This window comes from Macaca fascicularis, chromosome 1 (genome assembly GCF_037993035.2).
Source record: "Macaca fascicularis isolate 582-1 chromosome 1, T2T-MFA8v1.1".
NCBI classification, from domain to species: domain Eukaryota; kingdom Metazoa; phylum Chordata; class Mammalia; order Primates; family Cercopithecidae; genus Macaca; species Macaca fascicularis.
The window spans coordinates 3,022,256-3,038,819 of NC_088375.1; the positions used below are offsets into that span (position 1 = coordinate 3,022,256).

Here is a 16,564-nt window from a genome sequence, read left to right on the forward strand (position 1 = left end):
ATCTGAAATTAGTACTTTTCTCTCCTCCTGATAATGGAGTTCTGTTAGTGCTGAAAATCTAAGTTGTAGGCTTCACTATGAAAAACTGCACAGCCTCCCCAAGAAATATCATCACCAATCTGCCTGGTGGTGTTCTCCTTCTTTTGTGGATTCTTAAATAGGTTTCCAGGGAGTGCTAAGAGGATGGCCACACTTAGGCCTACTGAGGGTGACTCAGCGCAGAATGGGAAGCCTGAAAAGAGTAGAGTGAGGTGGTCATTTCTCAGCAGATACTTTTATTGTCATCCAGACTCTTCTTCTAAAAGATTCGAGTGTGAGATTGTAAATTGCCATGCTTGTAGAGTCGGCCTGTGTTCCAGTCATGACCATTCAGATGCTGAGACACAGGATAAGCAGGAAGCAGACCTTTCTGTCCACAGGAACTTCATTGTCTGTGGGAGAAACAAGTACTGTGTAACTAGAAAGTGATAATATGATGTGATAAACTATGACTTTCCCATTTAAGGAATTTTAGAAGATATTCTCTTTTCCTCCCTGTACCATTTTAACGAAAGCAATACAGCACTATACTGATGCCTCTTTATACTTTGGATTACTTGGTGAAAATGAAGTTCTCCATTTTATCTGTCAGCAAACATCTAAGAGAAAAAATTATTTTAAACATTTCTTCTTACCAAGACTAACTTTATCCTCATGTGACACGTTTTAGTGATTTACCTAGTTTGTGGTCATCTAACTAGAATTCGCTGATTGTTTGTGTTTCTTCAGATTACTGACAGATTTTATTCTAACAGGTGAAAAGCAATTCTAAGCCTTGATCCTTAAGATGTATATTTCCCTTGGCAGCAATTTTAGTGGAAACAATGGGGTAGTCTCTTTTTATTAAATTTATTCTTTTTTTTTTTTGAGATGGAGTCTCACTCTGTTGTCTAGGCTAGAGTGCGTGGCACCATCTTGGCTCACTGCAACCTCCGCCTCCTGGGTTCAAGTGATTCTCCTGCCTCAGCCTCCTTAGTAGCTGGGATTACAGGCGCCCACCACCATACCCGGCTAATTTTTTTGTATTTTTAGTAGAGACGGGGTTTTACCATGTTGGTCAGACTGATCTCGAACTCCTGGCCTCATGATCCGCCTGCCATGGCCTCCCAAAGTGCTAGGATTACAGGCATGAGCCACTGTGCCCCACCTAAATTTATTCTATTTGTATAAAATAACTCTACAAAGTCTGGTCTTCATTAGTGTTTTTACTTATACTTCAAGATGCTGAATTATTTCTGTAAAAATACATTGGCATTTCTGTTCTGTAAGACAGCATTAAATGAAATGGTTTCCTTTCTTTTCCAGGTATATTTTTAAAAGTACATTAGTGTAACCTATTTTTTATTTTTTTGCTTTGTCTTTTGATAGTGAAACAAAATACTACTATTCTAAGCTTGGATTTCAAAATACACATTATTCACACTGTAAATTCTTTAGTAGCCTTGTATTATAGTATATGAAAGAGGAAAAAGTGGATCCATTTAGCTCTGATCCCTTTTTTGTTAGCAATTTATGTGTATAACCAACGGATTTCTCCTGAAGGAAACCTAATTATTAAGCTAATTTAGGAGAATTTAGTAAATAAATGATTTGGAGGAAAGCAAATAAAGTAATCCAAATATACAATAATTATACTGAAAATTTAATATAGATGTATAAGAACATGTTACTACTTTTAAATTTCTTCCAAAATTGACAGATACTGAATTTTTCGTAACTGTCAGTGGAAACCTTGGGGGAGACAGCTCAAACTTTGACAGCGTCAAGAAAAATGGATGCTTCTCTTTCTGTGTGGTGATTGATCTTACCTGTTGAAGAATTAGCTGATAAGTATAGATTTGGAGAGAGTTACAATATGCAATACAGCCTCACTCTATTGAAAATAAGTCAGTCATTCTATGAATTAAACACTTCAGCGTTAAGAAGGTTGCTCTGAAGGGCAGAGTATATAATATTATTTAGTTGCTACTTTTGCTAGCTTGGTGGCTCTTGAGAAATATTTAGTGAATTTGCCAGTTTCACGTTTGTAGGGGGTGTGTGTCTATCCAGGATAATCATCCCCGATTGAAAAACTAACCTTTTCAAGGTTAAGGATAATGTAAAACAACTAATATCGCTCCAGAAAGAATTTCTGTGCACTTTGTATGAATTAACAGCTGGCTCATAAGCAGCTCTTGAAGTCTGTCATAAGCAAGGTCTTGTACGAGCCGTAGACTGAGCGGACCTAGTGCTGCCGATACCGTTTACCTCACAGGTGGAGTAGTCTGGGAAAAAGTGCTCTCACTGTTCCACTCCAGAGAGCTGTCACTGTGGTGTTACACACACTAGCAGAACGCTGTGGAATGCAAGGGGGATGTGCGCTGTGTTGGTGATTTGAGGGGACTTTGGCGTGCCCTTGTAGGAGCCCAGAAGGAAGGATCATACAGTTGAGTCTTAAGCTGTGCAAAAACGTCACCACATGAATGAAACCAGTCCTCCTGAGGCCAAAGGGCTTATTAAAAGGAAAGATACACACCTTGGGTAGACTTCTTTTTGAGCAAGGATATTCCAAAGTAGAGTGTTAAGGCAAAGCAAAAGATTCTTTAGACTGCACTCAAGTCTGTCATCATAGGCATTTCTTGCTTGTATAGCATGGAAGGGACCACTGCTTGCTCAGTGTGGCTTTCTTTTTCTGCTATAGTGACCATGTAAGTAGCCATTGAGATAATTTATTCCTGAGTCAAAATAAGAGGGCATTAAATTTAGTAGAACTGAAGTTGGCACTGGCAAGACTGATTACTATGATGGCATCCCTTGGAGAGCATCACTGGTGAAAACACCTGGATTCTATGTAGAAAAACCTAAGTATGTAAGTTGCCTTCTTTGGGGGATGAAACTTACAATGAGCTATCGTAAGGGTATGAAAGCCCATGGCATGTTTCTGATATATATGCATATGCTATACTAACATGTTAGGCATGGGACAGCGTCCTTAGTAAGGCTCACCTGTTATTTCTGACGCAGTTTATATCTGTTTCTCTTTGTGCAAGGATTTGGTGATTTATCTTATGGACAATGAAAGGAGAAATGTCCTAATGCAGAGTTTGCTCCTAAGTTTAAATGAGAAATATCTAAAATCCTAAATTATATTAATGTTCATGGTTTAGAACCCTTAAAATGGAATTACAGTACTTTTGAATTAGTAGGTGTAAGGAACATGGCTGTACTGCAGCCAGACAGGATAGGCTGCGGTGAACATCCCGGGTGACTCAGCGAATCTGTAGCGCAGGTGCACAACTCCATGTACAAAGTAAACACAGCTATGTAGCCATAACATGGGAGTGCCATCACTTGGCTCTTCGCCACTATTGTCTATAAAAGGTATAATTGCCCTGGTGACACTGTACAGGCGTGCTTGTGCCCAAAGAAAGAGAGAGAGCACCAGATCTGTCTGTCTTGCAGCGGGGAGCCAGGACACAGCTCAGCTTGCTTGCGCAAAGATGTAACCCTACCTAGGGTCAAAGAAGACTACACAGAAGATGGTGCATTAGAAGGAATAGAAAGAATTGGCTGCACCAACAGGAGGAGGGGAAAGGACCTTCTGAGAAAGAGTGTGTGCAAAGCAGTGGAGGCCTCAGGGAGGACAGTGGTCTGCTAATACTGAGTTTAGTGTGGTTGTCTTTGTCTTAGGTTGCTTGCAGGGAATAAAGCCGGTATTTGCTTTGCTAGCTGGACTGAGCTGGGCTATACTAAGTTGTCTGATCTTTATCCTGTACCCAACAGGAACTGCAGGAGGTTTTCAACAAAGGGAGTGAAGTCAGATTCATGGTTGAGAAAAATTTTCTAGTAACTAAGTGGTGAGTAGAATGAAGAATGGGGACACTGATTGGGAAGCATTTAGAATAGACGGTGGAGGGCGAGTTTTAGGGAGCAGGCAGTGGTTGTGATGTCAGAATCCACTGGTGTGATATGTAAGTCATATGATATGTAAGTGGTCCACCCAGAACTCAGTAAAGCGAAGATTGTTGAAGAGGGTGAGCTTGAGAGACTGGATGGATGTTGATGACATTAACTGTATGAGGGTATAATCTCTTTGCTGAGATTGTAAGTATGGTAATTTTCTGATGTGATACCTGTATTCTTAGCGTAACCCGTGACCCTCTTTGGCATAGCACTTATGCCTCGGTATTATGATTGTCAGTCACTTCCCTGAACTAGAAACTTCTTGAGGTTGGAGATAAGTTTTAATGGTTCTTCTTATTCCACAGCACCTGACACGGGGCTTGGTTATGTAGTAGGTGCTTGGTAGATGTTAGATGTTTAGACATGGATACATCCGTCATCTACATAAGAATTCCTCCTTTGAATTCTTCTTTTGCACAAGAAGACGTTAGTTTCTTAACCCAAAGAAGACCAGCTCTGTAAGTCCGTTATAATTTTCATTTTATGGTCAAGTTTCTCTGGGCTCTCATTTTCCAGAAACTACCCATCTTAGATTTTGTTCTTTCCTTGGTGACAACTCAATAAAGTTCTTACTGTTCAGAGATTACACGATGAAGTAGATACGTACATGTATGTTTTTTCTTCTTTAAGTTTGGCTATTTGAACCTGTGGCTCTGTGGTGTAAACAGTAATTCCTTTCTAGATTTATTTATATGGAAGTTTTGGGGTCTTTAAGAATTACTCATGTTTCTGGTCTTGAGTTAAATACACTAATAATTACCATAGGGGTTCCGATGGCATCATCACGGCTGGAGGTCTGGTGGGCTTTTGTAAATGGTATTTGGAAGAGTGATTCATTTGCCAAAGCATTAGCAATCTTTTGTATTGTCTCCATCTGGTGTTTGTCTAAAGAGGCAAGTGCTGGGATTTTATTTATTTAATAAACTTTGTTTGAATGAGCTAATTTCCCCACTGTGCAGAATTACTAAGGGAAGACCTGAGCATTTATTTCAAGGACTTATTCTATACATTCTTGGCTTGAGTGGGGAGCAGTCCCTTCTGTAGCCACCAACTACCTGATATTCTAGTCTTTTCTGTGATTAAATTATAAAAATAATCTGTTTGTGACCTTGTATGCTTTTGGTATAAGGTCACATATTTAAAGAGCAATCTGCAGTGAGATATGTTGGTTCCATTTTCTGTTTGTTTTGTAAAGAAAGGAAAAATAGATACATTTCCATTTCACAATTCTTTTTCAGAGCCTATTGTGTGCCCAACCCTTGTATTACTTTCTCTTATTTCAATTCATACCAACCCCACTTGAGAACTGTTTTTCCCCTCACTTTGCTGTTGAGAACTGTATTTTGCAGAGTTTAAGGAATCTGTACAAGTCCCTTAGTAGTTTATATCAGAGGTGGTTTTAGACCCAGGTTTTCTGACACAAGACAGAAGCTTTGAAACTGCCTCCATTGCCCCCATGGCTCCACAGAGGCCAGAGGGCTTCCAGATGCTGATAAAATGGATGCGAAGGGAAGGTAAGAGACTAGACCTCAGCTGGAAGCGGTGGCAGTTGTGCTGTGAAAACCCACCAGAGGGAAGACGTTTCAATTCTTCTTTCGTAACCACGGAAATCCTAAGTGACGTAATGCACCTCGGTATATTAGGACTTCTCATTTCAGAAAGTGAATGGTCTTTTCTGTCTTTTCTGTCAGTGCATGTAACCACTGATTAGCTGACTCATCTGTACAGTTGGCAGATACAGAGGCAATCAGTTTTACTCACCTTGCTGTTTAAAAATCGTGATAATTTTGCACCGTCTTTGAGAAATAGGTAAGTTCAGAAATCAGTTTTGAGGCTGAGGCAGGCGGATCATGAGGTCAGGAGATCGAGACCATCCTGGCTAACATGGTGAAACCGCATCTCTACTAAAAATACAAAAAATTATCCGGGCGCGGTGGCGGGCGCCTGTAGTCCCAGCTACTGAGGAGGCTGAGGCAGGAGAATGGCGTGAACCCGGGAGGCGGAGCTTGTAGTGAGCCGAGATCACACCACTGCACTCCAGCCTGGGCGACAGAGTGAGACTCCATCTCAAAAATAAGTAAGTAAATAAATAAATAAAATAAAAAACTAAAAAAATAAACTAAGGCATAAGCGATTGCACCTTCAGCAAATTTAATTCCTGGGCTCCGACTGCAGTAATCTTAAATGAGACATTTTGTTGTATGCTTATAACCTCAGGGATTTTATCTGCTGCTGTTGTGGTCTTTTGAGGAGGATTCTCCTACGGCAAAGGATGTCTGCAATATGATGAATGGCAAGAAGTATCAGGAGTATTTTGAGTGCTTAAACCCATCTGAGGTTTATTAATTTTCCGGCTATGGGTTAACATGTTTCCATGAATAGGCACAAGGCCTGGAGAGTAGGATTAGGAAGGTTTCCAGGGACTCTGAACTCATGTCAAGCAAAACTGGCATGCGAGGCAGCTAAGTCAACTGAACAGGGCGAAGACTTTGAAAGTGCTTTATCTCACTGCCTAATGTTTGTAAATTTTATTCAATTAATTTACAGCTGCAGGGCTCATGAGGCTGAAATGAAAGTTTTGTAAAGTTTCGATAAGGAGGCAGCCAAACAAGTTTGATTAGCAGTGGATGTTTTGGAAACGAATTGGCAGCAATGCAAAAATCAAGGGTTTGAGTTTCAGGAGGCGTGTTGGCATTGCAGTGCCCGTTTGGTTAATCATGGAAAGCCCATTACTTGCCACCTGGCGTTTCGGGCATTTCTTTTCTCTGTTTGTCTTCGCCGAGGTAACCTCTAACATTGGAATAAGCATCTTTTTAGTTAAGTCTCATCAGCCCATTGTTCTTAGTCTGTTTTATCAGTAATAGATCCATTGTCTGTGTTATTCTTTCTACAGCCATGCAGCATGCTCTTTAGCCTTTCTTTCCAACCTGCAGACGTTTTAGTAAAGGTGTTTCTCCCTCCACAGCGTGGGGCAGCAGAGGGCCTTTAACTTGGAGCTCAGGGGTTGAGTTGTATGACTTATGGCTGAAAGGGTCAAAGACAAGGGGGCACAGCACCTTTTTACTTAATATTTAGCAGACTAGAGTCTGCACAATAGCATTGATCATTGTTCAGTTTTAGTGTTTTTTCGCGAAAGAAAACATTACCCTAATCCTCCACAGGAAAATTTCATACTCCTAAACAGGATTTGGTGCTGACAAAGATTCTCTGCTTTTCTAAACTTTAGTCAGGTTCCTGAACTCTGTCCCCACCAGGGCCCGTCTGTGTGCTTCCTTGGAGAATCTCATTTCAGCAAGAACCCTGCTGAGTCAGTTCAGCCGGGACCCCGGTCCTTCATATCTGATCACTCTCAGCGTCTGGTCGGGTTCCTCATCCTCCCTCGGGAGATGTCTGGTCCTCTTGGTCTGTCTTCGCAAGAATCCCGTCAGGGTGCTGTAGCCAGCGTCTCCCCTTGCCTGTGATTTGGCCTCTTAGTAATGTTTTATGCACCGACTGCCACCCTGCCCTTCGGTTATAAATTCCCACCTGCCCATGCTGGATTTGGAATTCATCCTGGGGTCTTGACGGAGATCTCTTCCCCCTGTTGCTGAAGTCCTGATTAAAAACTATTTTTATCGCTTTACTATCCAGCTGTGCGTTTCCTTTGACCGTAGCCTCTTTTAAAAATGATACAGGAGCGGGAGGGGACACAAGGCCTGGGGAAGGACATAGAGGTGGTTTCAACTGAATCTATAAATTTTTTTTTTTTTTTTTTTTTTTTTTATGGAGAGGAAAGGTCTCAAGCAAATATGGAAGGTAGATAGGAGGAAATTGGTTCTGGTACACTGGAGTTTCTTATTTTACTCGCTTTGCTTTTTTTTTTTTTTTTTGAGACGGAATCTCGCTCTGTTGTCCAGGCTGGAGTGCAGTGGCCGGATCTCAGCTCACTGCAAGCTCCGCCTCCCGGGTTCACGCCATTCTCCTGCCTCAGCCTCCCGAGTAGCTGGGACTACAGGCGCCGCCACCTCGCCCGGCTAGTTTTTTGTATTTTTAGTAGAGACGGGGTTTCACCGTGTTAGCCAGGATGGTCTCGATCTCCTGACCTCGTGATCCGCCCGCCTCGGCCTCCCAAAGTGCTGGGATTACAGGCTTGAGCCACCGCGCCCGGCCTTGAACGAGGTTTTCTTGAAGGATGAGTAGGGAGTTTTCGGGGTGAAAGAGGGATGAAGTCAAAGGAAAAAAGCATGAGCACCAGTGAAGAGAGATGGCACACGGCGGCCTGCGGAGAAGCGATCAGCAGAGTGGCGGGTTCTAGAATGCACCCCGGGAGGTGAGGTTAGAAAGGTAGAATGAAGCAAGACAGTATAAGGCTTTGATTTTCACACTAATAATTTTGAGCTTTTTCTTACTCACATGAGAAGATTTTAAGGCATGATCAGTGTTGGTTAGAGCCCAGGTGCATAAAAAGTGGGTTATTTAAAGGGAGAGACTAGAGGAGGAGAGGTTAGTTAAGAGGTTGTCAAAACAGTCTAAATGAGAGATGATAACGACCACAACTATAGCAGTGGCTCTGGGAATTTAGAGGAGGGAGTAAATCTAAGGGCTGTCTCAGAGGTGAAAGTAGATGAGTGGGGTTTGGGAAGAGAGAGAGGCCAGGTGACGAGCATGAGCTTTTTTTTTTTACATGGACAAACTGAATCACAGGGAGGGACATATTTCTTGTGGATGAAGATACAGATAATGTTTGCATCCAAGAGGAGAGAGAAGCATCACTCTCGATAGCCTTAATATTCTCAAAATAATCAACATGATGTCAGGAATGAGAGAGTAAGAATTACAGTTAAGGACAGTGGAAAAATATAAATTGGTCTTGGGGAATGTGATAGAGTCTTCTATATTTTAGCAGCTAGAATCTTGATACAATTTTCTGATACAGACCTTTAGTCCTCATGTTTGAACTCTCTATATTCATTTGTTCATTCTTCAATATTTATTGACAGCTTACCGTGTGTGAATCATTGTATTATCAGCTGGGGATAGAAAATCCTGCCGTCAGGTAGCTCACGTGCTAAAGTGGAGGCCGGGCACTTAAATACAGAAATGTGGTCAGGGTAGGTAGGCTTACAGGAGCTGTAGCAAAATTAGCAAATCTTGCTAAGAGTGTGAGGCCATGAAAGCCACTGGAGAAGAATAGTTTTGTTCTGTTACCCAGGGTCCCCTTCTGTTACCCAGGCTGGGGTGTACTTGTATGATCATAGCTCACTGCAGCTTTAAACACTTGGGTTTAATACCACCTCAGGCTCCGAAGTAGGATTAATTTTTTTTTTTTTTTTTGAGAGATGAGGTCTCACTTTGTTGGCCAAGCCAGTCTGCAACTCATGGCCTCAAGCAATCCTCCCGCCTCAGCCTCCCAAAGCACTGGGATTACAGGTGTGAGTCACCATGCCTGGCCTAGAATACTGTTAAGAGATGAGAAGGTGCTAGCCTGTGAAAACAAGAGAGACATTCCAAGAAGGGATTGTAGGGTTTAGAGGAAGAGATGGGTGAGGCCAGATTCCCAGAGGCTGGGTTCTATATGACATGTGAGAATTTGTGGTTGAGTGAGAAAGAGAGGAAGAGCCACTGAAGGGTTTAAGTGCAGGAGTTAACCGACCAAATGGAGGCTTAGTGGGATTGTACTGGCCATTATGGAGAAGGGGATCTGAGATGTAGAGAATGAGGGAGACACCTGAGAGGCGGTGCAGTGGTCCGGGTGAGAAGTATTTGGAATCTGAACTAGAGCATTCATAGTGGGGACAGACTAAAGAGTTAATAAATAGTTAGAAGGTAAGATTGGTAGGACATCGAGGTGGATTCAAGCCAGAAAGTAGGAGAGAGGCAAGGAGTTCGAGGTGACGCAGGTTCAAGCTTGAGCTCCGTACATACTGGAAGCATCGCTGAGAGCCTGTGTGTGCTGGGAAGAAGGATGGTGAGTTCAGCTCTAGAAACCATACGAGGTGCCTGGAGGTCCTCAGCAGGCAGTTACGTACTCAGACGCAAAGGTCTGTGGCGAAATCAAAGCCGCATGGAATGTTGGGAGTCATCATTTCGGAATAGATTGTTAAAACGGATAATGGAGGTATTTACATAGGCCGAACAAAGAGAATTTCAGACACCTGCAGCCTGTTTAATTCCTCAGTTCAAATTTACCAACACACATAAAAGGTGGAAGGTTGGGCTGTTTTCAGGGCATTGAGCTCAAAAGACAGAATAAGGCATTTCTGTGTCACTTAATGTTTATCCTGTGCTTCCCTAGCGGGAAGAGTGAAAAGATGTTAAAGAAAAAGAGGGAATCTTTTCATCCTTGAACTGTTGTGTTGAATAAATTTTAAGGAAAAAGAAGCAAAATGAAATAACTTGAGAACAAGAACCTAACCACATATGAACATAATTTACATGCCATAAAATACCATTTTCAGTGTGCAATTAAATGATATTTATAAAATTTACATAAGCCATATTTTTTAAGGTATAAAAAGACAGTTATGAACTAAGCTTTTCAGTACCATGATGATTGAGAGTATAGTAAAAATACTGCAGGTAGCATTTAGTTAGGGAAGTTCCTGCCAGGTGAAAGGTGTGGATGGGGATGGCAGAGATTGAAGGAACACCCACTTTGTGCCAGACACTCTGCTGGAAGAGGTGCAGATAAATGGGCAGAGTCTGGATGCATTTTAAGCAGCATTTAAAGAATAACGTCCTGTCTTCACTAAGCCATTGACATGAATGTGATACTTTTATGTTTGTTTCTGTTTTCTGACGTTAGCCCTGGGAAAATAAAGGGTCATGGTAGCATTGCAATTATTTTCTCACATAAAAAATTGTATTTGGCTGCTTCTAATTGGAAGTAAGTATTTTAAGCTCAATCAACCCTAACATCTCAGGTAACTGTGGACAGAACTTCACATATTACAAGCTTCTTAATCTGTTAAAAAAAAAAACCCTCAAAATGCATATTATTAGTGATATATTCATTTAAACAAGCTATAACAACTTATCTAGTTTCTGGAAGATACTGAAACTTGATCATTTCTTTGCTGTAGTGACCTACAGCATAAGTTCAATGGTAGTTTTAGTTGATTATGCTTTATTTTATTATTATTATTTTTTTAATAGTCAAAGTCTATTTTTCTCCATGATAATACCCTCCTCCATGGTAAGGCTGCATGGACAAGAAGTTGCATAGAGAATAGAGTATTCATGGGATCTTTCTATAACTTGTAAGCAAAGGAGGCTTTGGGTTTGCTGTGGATCGTCCTCTGAGAGTTGTATTCATTTTCTCAGAGGAGCACTGTCCCAGGATGCTCAGGAATACAAGAAATAAAAGTGCAACAGGAAAGAGGACGTGGCAGAGCTGACCTTTTCCAACTCTTTGGTGAACGTCTTCTGTCTTGGGAGGATGGTGACAAGCTTGAACTTTGAACCAGAACCCTGGTCTCTTGAGCCAGGTTTGTCCAGTCCTGGGGGTCAGCAAGCAGTCAGGGAGGAGGGGAAGCAAAGGTTGCAGGTAGATCTGTGGAAAAAGTGAGCTTTGGTATGGGTTGACGTAGCCATTGCCTGTTGGTGTGGTAATGGCCCGGTGGAGACGTCCACAGGCCTTTGAGTGACTCCTGAGTGGGGCCATCGGACTCGTCATGCTGCCAGGCAGTGGAGGTCACAGTTGACATGTGTTCCCATTTCTCCAGTACCTACCTGGCTTTTCCACAAAAATGAATTCCCTTCTAATCGTCATTTCTGCAGTCTATTGAGAGTATGAAAAGGTTATACTAATCTAAAATAAACTTTTTTTTTTTTTTTAAATGAGTTGAGGTCTTGCTGTGTCACCAGGCTAGAGTGCAATGGTGCCGCCATAGCTCACCGCAGCCTTGAACTCCTGGGCTCAAGGGATCCTCTTACCTCAGCCTGTAAAGTAGCTGGGACTAGCAGCATGAGCCACCATGCCTGTCTTCCTAATCTAAATACTAGTGCCAGTAAAACAATTAAGAAGGGTGAATATGTTAGGTAAATATAACCTAGCACATTCCGAAGATGAATAGAATTTACTAGGATTTGAAATCACCCACTCCAGTTTTTCTCTTGGCATGGAGAACTGAAAGCTGCATATCAGTGCCGGGCTGTCCATAAATACCTACTAGTCATTGTGCTGTTAACAGTTATTTAATGATTTAATCAGAAAGGACTGCCTTTGGATTTCTGAGGAGGTAATGAGAATTGGCATTTAACAAGTTAATTGCAATTGGAAAGAGCTATTAAAAGGCCATGAGAAGGTCTTTCGTGAAACCCTTGAATATGCTTCAGTCTGAAGATCTTATTAAATTATGCCAAGGGTGTTTTTCTCTTTCACTTTAAATCACCCGTTAGGATCATCTAATCAGCTTCCTGAATGGTGCTGCAGATGAAATTATTATTAACATCATCATGTTGGAATTTTAATTTTTTCTCTCCAGTTGTCAGGGAATCCAGTGTTCAACAATCAGTCGTTTCTCTTAGCCCCATTGGGACCAAACCCAAACTAGTCTTAAATTGTATTTGTACCTTTTTTGGGATTAAAGCCGGATTGTTCGGGATATTGGTGATAGCACTAGGACTCAGTGTCAGTCATTGTTCCATTGCCTATTGAGGACATAGTTCTACTTCTTTTGGACAGACAGCCTTGCTTTATTCAAGTGTCCCATGGAAATCAGTTTGTTGCCGCAGAGAAGCAGATGGGTAGATAAAATGGTCGACTGTTGCTGTCCCTTCACTAATAACTTAAGAGAACTGTTTATTCATGGCAAGCCTTGAAACAAAGTAATTGTTTGTTTCAAAATGTGTATCAAATTGAATATTATTCTGAAGAAACAACTTGCCTGATAGGCCCAACACAAACTGCCTATTACCATTTATTTTCAACTTACCAGTCTGATACAACCAAAGAGTTTAAATCTGATAGTTGAAAACTATTGTAGGTCTCTAGCATTATTTAAAGATGGAGACTGGTTAGAAGAGGTTGGCTGGAAAAGGGTGGGAGAAAAGCAAAATAGGAAACATTTTGTTCCTTTAATGACCACAAATTCTACTATTCCCAGAGATAGCCTAAAAGTAGTTTGGCAAATGACATTTTAGTTATTTTTGGAACTGCTTTTCAGTATTTTAACATGTATTTATGCATAAGCCTGAAAGGATTACAAATGTGTGTGTGAGTGTATATATATATCTTTATATAACAATTATGTTTTTGAAAAGTTGAGGCCGGGCACGGTGGCTCAAGCCTGTAATCCCAGCACTTTGGGAGGCCTAGACGGGCGGATCACAAGGTCAGGAGATCGAGACCATCCTGGCTAACACGGTGAAACCCCGTCTCTACTAAAACTACAAAAAACTAGCCGGGCGAGGTGGCAGCGCCTGTAGTCCCAGCTACTCGGGAGGCTGAGGCAGGAGAATGGCGGGAACCCGGGAGGCGGAGCTTGCAGTGAGCTGAGATCCGGCCACTGCACTCCAGCCTGGGCGACGGAGCCAGACTCCATCTCAAAAAAAAAAAAAAAAAAAAAAGGAAAAGTTGAGTATAATGTCATACTTATAATCTAAATGCCATTTTAATAGGACAACGGAAGCTGACTTTCTAAATACAATGTCACATTCTAAGTGATGAACGTAATTTTGTTAATGTAAAATTTAGAACAGTATAAAGTAAGTCACTCAACCTGAAAAAGTTCTAAGATTTTGTCATCTTCATACATTTATTTTGTAAATGAAATAAAATATTCCAGGGAAATTTGAAAAAAGATTTTTTAAATTAAATAATAGCTCCTTGTTTATTGGCTTTAAATACTGAAACGTTCAAATTGTGGGCTTTTTCTAAATGCACAAAATACAAAATATTTTCTCCTAAAGTCCTTGGATGGTGCCTTTTGGCCTCTCTGAACCCTCTGAACACAGCAGGATTTCGAACGTGTGCGGGACACCAGGAAACTCACGTCATTCCCACAGGGCTTTGGATTTAGGACTTTCTTAGACTGACAGTGACTGAATATTTGAAATAAACTGTTGACATGCAAGAGACAGATTAATGTGAAGGTTAGCAGTTTTGGAGCTAATTCCATCATCTTTCTTGTTCTTAATTTGCATGTGTGCATTGGATTATGGTGTCTATTGGGTGCGGGTATAGATACACTTTTCTCCGATTGATCATTAACTTTTTTGAGGGCACGTATTTGTATCTTGTTTATCTTGATGGAAATAAAATATAAAAATCAGTTTAATGGTAATTTATAAATAACTAGACACAGGAAGGAAACACAGAGTTGCAACAAAAACACTACAACAAAACTAAGGATGGTGGAAAAGCAAGAAGGTAAATTTAACGTAGACGGGTGTCTGTAAAATACAATCGAAACTAAACTTCTGACACCACATAATTTTAATCACAGAAGTATATTTGGGAAGGAAATAAATTCTCAAAGAAAACCAACTAGATTTAAGATTGTCACTAAGGAAGGTTGATGCAGGTGCCAGACAAGGTGATTTAGGTCTAGGGCCCCAGACATTCCTCTACATCATATTGATGTGATAGGTAGGAGGTAGATATCCGAGTCTGAGTTCGGCACGAAGCAGAAGGTGTTGTGGGACTTCACAGGGAGTGGAACAGCCCTCTCGGTGGAAGCACTGGTTGGAAACTGGGGTGGGATTTGGGGTTGGAATTACAGGTTGGAACAGAGGAATGAGAGGTTTTGGGCAGGTCTATTTGAGAACTCTGGAGTACTACAGAGCGTTAGCTCTTCCAGCTAACTGTGACCAAGCCAATACAGTCTGTATATGCATATTGGCAACCACTGGTGACCTTCATGACATGGAAAACATTTTGGCCTGGGAAAGATGGGGAGATTCTCTCTCCTGGAACCTTGTCTGAGCTGCAGCCCTCTAGGCAGCCTGCTGCTTGCCACGTACTTCTGACTTTGCTATCCCTTCAGACGGTTGAATTCACCCAGAGTGAGGCATAGAACAGGGACTCAACATAGTTTATAACCCACTCCCTAGTTATTGTTTTCTTAATTGGTGCCAAGCATTGAGCTCCTCAGTGCTTGGCACAAATTTAGAAAACAATAAATTTAAAGGGAATGGATTGCTGTGAATTCTGTTCCTGGGAAGAAAACATGAGATCAGAATGATGTTTCTTTGTTTGAACAACTATATTTTTCATGTGTTTTATGCATTTTCCAAATATTTAAGAATCCAGGAAATAAATACTTTGTAATGAAAGAATTTTTAATAGACCCTGTGCAACCACTGTAAATTGAATGTCTATGTTGTGAGTCTTTTACTGGATTATGGATTACTGGATTGTGTATGAGAAAATGGAATGAACACCTACAAATCAACGACTTGGATAAATAATATCTAGACACTAGCAGGGAATCATCATTTCGTTGTCTTTGATAAGATGGACAGGTCATTTGGCGGTTGTTGCACGTGTCTCTTCCCATAAACTGTACTTGTTGTCATGTAACTGGAAACAGAGTTACATGATAAACATATCTGGAAATAGAGTTACAATGATAAACAGTTGCGAGAGCCACGAATCTTTTTGTTCAACAAAAGTTACTTCTGGTGTCTTTTTCATATACATTGTCTGAGACTCAGAATTGCAATGTATTCTAGTTAGGTCTTTTTGGTCAGGCTCCCAAGTACCTGTATGAATCAGAGCATCTAAAAAGCATTCCCATGAGTACAATGGACTGAGATTGCCAGGTGTCTGATGTAGTGCAAGGATTATTGCTGTTTAAAAGATTTTGACCTCAGAGCTTCATTCTTCCCATTGTCATAATTCTCTGAGCGCTGAGGCATTGCAGATCTTTCTGTTTATTCAGTTATACTTTTTGCCAGCAAAGAGGCCTGAACAACTAGGTAATCAGACTGTCTACACAGAGGTTCTGCTGAGCCCACAGTTGCCCGCTGGCAAGAGCCGTTTAGGATTTAATATTTCAGATCATCTATTCTGCATGCTCTGAGATTTCATGCCCGAGGAACAAAGCAACCTCTAGAAACTTGAGCTAAGAATAGGTATTAAGCATGAATGCATTTGCATACTTGGTGGCAACCTATTCTACATTCTTCCTTAACATTTTTTTTCTTGTTTATTAAACAGAGGATGCTTTTGCTTACCTCTCAACTGCAGAAAAGGTACTGTTTGATATATATTGGTTTTATTTACTCAATCCTCACAGAATTGCATGTCTACTGTTCATGGGGGAAATATTTTATATAATTTCCAATAAATATTGAAGAAAATACTATAATCATGGCTTGATGGAAAGTGTGTTTGTATGACTATTTCAAGGGGGTTTTAATAATGGTCCTGCTCTATGAAAAATGGGATTGAAGTTGATGTTTCAGGCCATTTCTCCTTTATTTGTTTACTTTTATTTTTTTGACACAGGGTCTTGCCTGTTGCCTAGGCTGGGGTGCAGTGACATAATCATGGCTCACTGCAGCCTCAAGCTCCTGAGCTCAGGCGATTCTCCTGCCTTGGCTTCCTGAGTAGTTGGGACTATGGCATGTGCCACCATGCTAGGCTTAGTTTTGATTT

At 41.0% G+C, this 16,564-nt stretch overlaps 1 protein-coding gene across 10 annotated transcripts in view; it reads left to right on the forward strand.

Moving 5' to 3' along the window:
• SMYD3 (SET and MYND domain containing 3) overlaps positions 1-16,564 on the forward strand; it is a 765,785-nt gene that overhangs the window by 393,259 nt on the left and 355,962 nt on the right. Inside the window, exon 1 of one of the 10 annotated variants that reach the window (XM_065539558.1) lies at positions 1-16,158. This exon is cut by the window's left edge and continues 25,238 nt beyond it. The exons of the other annotated variants lie outside the window; for them this stretch is intronic. The gene's annotated coding sequence lies outside the window, so the exon portion shown is untranslated. The remainder of the gene's footprint in view (positions 16,159-16,564) is intronic. 10 annotated transcript variants of the gene reach the window in all.